The sequence below is a fragment of the Eriocheir sinensis genome, chromosome 68, assembly GCF_024679095.1.
Source record: "Eriocheir sinensis breed Jianghai 21 chromosome 68, ASM2467909v1, whole genome shotgun sequence".
NCBI classification, from domain to species: Eukaryota; Metazoa; Arthropoda; class Malacostraca; order Decapoda; family Varunidae; genus Eriocheir; species Eriocheir sinensis.
The window spans coordinates 3,597,657-3,602,656 of record NC_066576.1 but is presented as its reverse complement, the minus strand read 5'-3'; the positions used below and the strand labels follow the sequence as shown (position 1 = coordinate 3,602,656).

Below are 5,000 nucleotides of genomic sequence, written 5' to 3'. Positions count from 1 at the left end.
TCCTCCTCCTCCTCCTCCCGGAAATCAACTTTATCCCGTTATGAAGTGTGTGTGTGTGTGTGTGTGTGTGTGTGTGTGTGTGTGTGTGTGTGTGTTTGAGAGAGAGAGAGAGAGAGAGAGAGAGAGAGAGAGAGAGAGAGAGAGAGAGAAAGGTGAGAGAAGAGCGTGCCGTGGGAGGCGTGAGAGGACAGGAGGAGCATAAAGAGGAGGTGGAGGAGGAGGAGGAGGAAGAGGAGGAGACATGAAAGGAATGAAAGTAAAAACGTTACTACTTATTCCCTTTAACCTCAGTAGTAGTAGTAGTAGTAGTAGTAGTAGTAGTAGTAGAAGTCACAGCAGTAATAGTAGTAGTAGTAGTAATTGGCGCGCACACACACACACACACACACACACACACACACACACACACACACACACACACACACACACACACACACACACACACACACACACAGGCCGTCACGTACACTGTTGCCTTGATCAGAAGGGTGGGGAGGACTGGCGAGGCGTGACCCAGCCAGGCCTTCGTGCATCCAGGCTGTGACTCGTCATTACCAAGGACAAGTTTGGAAGCTCACATATATAGTTATTTTTTATGGTTAAGGAGCAGCCCAGGTAAACACAGCAGTATGGAGATCTCTTGGTTAGTGTTCGGTGTTGGTTTAGAATGTAAGTAAATCGTTGAAGCCATGAAGGAAGGGTTTGTAGGAAAGCGCTTCAGTGGGTTTGAGAATGGAAATGAAAGGTTAATTTTGAAGCAGTATGGAAATCCCTTGATAAGTGTTCGGTGTGTATTTAGAATGTAAGAAAACTGTTGAAGCCACGCAGGAATTGTCTGTAGGAAAGCGCTTCAGTGGGTTTGAGAATGGAAATGAAAGGTTAATTTTGAAGCAGTATGGAGATCTCTTGGTTAGTGTTCGGTGTTGGTTTAGAATGTAAGAAAACTGTAGAAGCCATGCAGGAAGGGTCTGTAGGAAAGCGCTTCAGTGGGTTTGAGAATGGAATTGAAAGGTTAATTTTGAAGCAGTATGGAAATCCCTTGATAAGTGTTCGGTGTGTATTTAGAATGTAAGAAAACTGTAGAAGCCATGCAGGAAGGGTCTGTAGGAAAGCGCTTCAGTGGGTTTGAGAATGGAATTGAAAGGTTAATTTTGATGTAGTATGGAAATCCCTTCGTAAGTGTTCGGTGTTGGTTTAGAACGTAAGGAAACTGTAGAAGCCATGCTGGAAAGGTCTGTAGGAAAGCGCTTCAGTGGGTTTGAGGATGAAAATGAAAAGTTAATTTTGATGTAGTATGGAAATCCCTTGATAAGTGTTCGGTGTTGGTTTAGAATGTAAGAAAACTGTAGAAGCCACGCAGGAATTGTCTGTAGGAAAGCGCTTCAGTGGGTTTGAGAATGGAAATGAAAAGTTAATTTTGATGTAGTATGGAAATCCCTTGATAAGTGTTCGGTGTTGGTTTAGAATGTAAGTATATCGTCGAAGCCATGCAGGAAAGGTCTGTAGGAGGGCTCTTCAGTACGTTTGATGATGGACATGAAAGGTTAGTTTTGAAGCAGTATGCAAATCCCTTGGTAAATATTCGGTGTTGGTTTAGAATAAGTGAGACAATTGTTGAAGCCATGCAGGAAGGGTCTGTAGGAGAGCTCTTCAGTACGTTTGATGATGGAGATGAAAGGTTAGTTTTGAAGCAGTATGCAAATCCCTTGGTAAATATCCGGTGTTGGTTTAGAATGAGTGAGACAGTTGTTGAAGCCATGCAGGAAGGGTCTGTGGGAAAGCTATTCGATGGATTGGATGATGAAGATTATAGGCAAAGTTTGACAAGCCGGATTCGTAGCTATTATGGGCACGCTAATCACTGCACCACGGAGCCGCTATATAGAAGGTAGGGAGGTAGAAGATTCGGGGAAGCCATTCAGGAAAGCTCTCAAGTATTGTATGTCCAGGAGAAAGGAATGACTGCTGGGGAGAATATCGGGTGGTTTGAGCGCTTAGACATGCTACTCACTGCACCACGGAGCCGCTATATAGAAGGTAGGGAGGTAGAAGATTCGAGGAAGCCATTCAGGAAAGCTCTCAAGTATTGTATGTCCAGGAGAAAGGAATGACTGCTGGGAGAATATCGGGTGGTTCAGCGCTTAGACATGCTACTCACTGCACCACGGAGCCGCTATATAGAAAGTAGGGAGGTAGAAGATTCGGGGAAGCCATTCAGGAAAGCTCTCAAGTATTGTATGTCCAGGAGAAAGGAATGACTGTTGGAAGAATATCGGGTGGTTCAGCGCTTAGACATGCTACTCACTGCACCACGGAGCCGCTATATAGAACGTAGGGAGGAAGAAGATTCGAGGAAGCCATTCAGGAAAGCTCTCAAGTATTGTATGTCCAGGAGAAAGGAATGACTGTTGGGAGAATATCGGGTGGTTCAGCGCTTAGACATGCTACTCACTGCACCACGGAGCCGCTGTATAGAAGGTAGGGAGGAAGAAGATTCGGGGAAGCCATTCAGGAAAGCTCTCAAGTATTGTATGTCCAGGAGAAAGGAATGACTGTTGGGAGAATATCGGGTGGTTCAGCGCTTAGACATGCTACTCACTGCACCACGGAGCCGCTATATAGAAAGTAGGGAGGTACAAGATTCGGGGAAGCCACTGCTGGGGAGAATATCGGGTGGTTCAACGCTTGCGCCAATATATCCTCTCAGTCATCCCGAAGGCTCCTGGGAACACATTTTTAAACAATCATTTAGGGTAGGCGGTGGCTCAGTGGTAGCGTGCTGGGCCCACATTCACCGCGAGTTTGAATCCCCACGCTACCACCTTGGATTTTTCAGTCACCGCCGAGTGGCTTAAAACTACCCACATGCTGTTCCGAAGACCAGCCATCAACCCGGACTCTAGAGGAAACCGTCCAAGTGAATCAAGGAGTTCCGGGGGGCAGCATGAGCCAAGAGAAGATGGCGCCACTATAAACACTTGCCTGCGCCATGACGGGGTGGGGCCGACTACCATCCAGGCCCGTCAAGCAAGCCTACCGGCGCTATAGGCGTAGACGTAAAAAAATAAATAAATAAATAAATAAATAAATAAAAATAAAAATAAAAAATAAATAAAAAAATAAAAAATAAAAAATAAATAAATAAGTAAATCTCTGGCTCCCATTACGACCATTTCCCAAGGCCACAGGGAAGATTAACAGGGTTTTCTTGAAGGGTGATTTTTTTCGTTCAAGGCGAAGAAGTCATGGAAAAGTATCACCAGCATCTCTCTGTATCTCTGTCTTCTTGAACGTCTCAGGCTCCCATGACGACCATTTCCCAAGGCCACAGGAAAGATTAACCGGGTTTTCATGCAGGGTGATTCTTCCGTAGGTCTGGCAGTCATGGGGTGAGTGGCAAAAGAGTGGTGGATGAGTGGAACAGCCGCAGAGGTCGTGGTGTTGATATGGGGGTAGACTCTATATCGGCTGGTATTATAAGACTTTCGCTTCACATATCAACTATTTCTAAAGGTCAGAGAAGTGATCAATCGAGTTCTAATAAGTGTTTCTTTAGGCTCATGGTACTGAGGAAGGGTCAAACTACCACCAGGGTCATAAAACCACCCCTGGAAATACCCTCAACTCATATGAAAGCCTTGTCAAATAGGTGTTTCTTTAGGCTCATGGTACAGAGGAAGGGTCAAACTACCACCAGGGTCATAAAACTACTCCTGGAAATGTCCTCAACTCATACGAAAGCCTTGTCAAATAGGTGTTTCTTTAGGTTCATGGTACTGAGGAAGGGTCAAACTACCACCAGGGTCATAAAACTACTCCTGGAAATGTCCTCAACTCATACGAAAGCCTTGTCAAATAGGTGTTTCTTAAGGTTCATGGTACAGAAGAAGGGTCAAACTACCACCAGGGTCATAAAACTCCTCCTGGAAATGTCCTCAACTCATACGAAAGCCTTGTCAAATAGGTGTTTCTTTAGGCTCATGGTACTGAGGAAGGGTCAAACTACCACCAGGGTCATAAAACTACTCCTGGAAATACCCTCAACTCATACGAAAGCCTTGTCAAATAGGTGTTTCTTAAGGTTCATGGTACAGAAGAAGGGTCAAACTACCACCAGGGTCATAAAACCACCCCTGGAAATACCCTCAACTCATATGAAAGCCTTGTCAAATAGGTGATTCTTCAGGTTCATGGTACAGACGAAGGGTCAAACTACCACCAGGGTCATAAAACTCCTCCTGGAAATGTCCTTAACTCATACGAAAGCCTTGTCAAATAGGTGTTTCTTTAGGCTCATGGTACAGACGAAGGGTCAAACTACCACCAGGGTCATAAAACTCCTCCTGGAAATGTCCTTAACTCATACGAAAGCCTTGTCAAATAGGTGTTTCTTTAGGCTCATGGTACAGACGAAGGGTCAAACTACCACCAGGGTCATAAAACTACCCCTGGAAATGTCCTTAACTCATACGAAAGCCTTGTCAAATAGGTGTTTCTTTAGGCTCATGGTACTGAGGAAGGGTCAAACTACCACCAGGGTCATAAAACTACCCCTGGAAACACCCTCAACTCATACGAAAGCCTTGTCAAATCTGTGAACTTGGGAGACGAAATGTTTTAAAATACGACGCTATATTATAAGGAGGAGAGGAACAGTGGTGGTGGCGGTGGTAGTGGGGTGGAGGCTACGTGAAGACCCGTGTGTCGTCCGTCCCTCAGTGATCAGGTTACCGCGTGGCATGAGAGAGGAACCACACGACCCCACGACCCCTTCAGCTCTCTCTCTCTCTCTCTCTCTCTCTCTCTCTCTCTCTCTCTCTCTCTCTCTGTTCCACCCTCATTTCCTTCACTCTCCTCCTCCTCCGTCAATGGGTCGGGCCGCGTCCTCTCTCTCTCTCTCTCTCTCTCTCTCTCTCTCTCTCTCTCTCTCTCTCTCTCTCTCTCTCTCTGTTTCACCCTCATTTCCTTTACCCTCCTCCTCCGTCAATGGGTCAGGCCGC

The 5,000-nt window shown here is 45.7% G+C and overlaps 2 long non-coding RNA genes across 9 annotated transcripts in view; both read left to right on the top strand.

Annotated features, from left to right (window-relative positions):
* Positions 1 to 157: 157 nt before the first annotated feature.
* On the top strand, positions 158 to 3,018 carry LOC126988141 (uncharacterized). 2 transcript variants are annotated; one of them, XR_007741540.1, is made up of 3 exons: positions 158 to 878; positions 1,012 to 1,896; positions 2,046 to 3,018. It is a non-coding gene; the product is annotated as an uncharacterized LOC126988141 (long non-coding RNA). The 2 variants fall into 2 exon arrangements; XR_007741541.1 differs by having other exon boundaries at positions 1,012 to 2,192; positions 2,487 to 3,018.
* A 533-nt stretch (positions 3,019 to 3,551) lies between these two features.
* Positions 3,552 to 5,000, top strand: part of LOC126988137 (uncharacterized) — an 11,574-nt gene continuing 10,125 nt past the window's right edge. For 4 of the 7 annotated variants that reach the window (XR_007741525.1, XR_007741526.1, XR_007741523.1 and 1 more), the window contains exons 1-2: positions 3,552 to 3,859; positions 3,965 to 4,069. This is a non-coding gene — a long non-coding RNA (uncharacterized LOC126988137). Of the gene's footprint in view, positions 3,860 to 3,964; positions 4,070 to 4,384; positions 4,891 to 5,000 lie in introns of those variants that run through there. The other 3 variants (XR_007741528.1, XR_007741527.1, XR_007741524.1) reach the window with 3 other exon arrangements.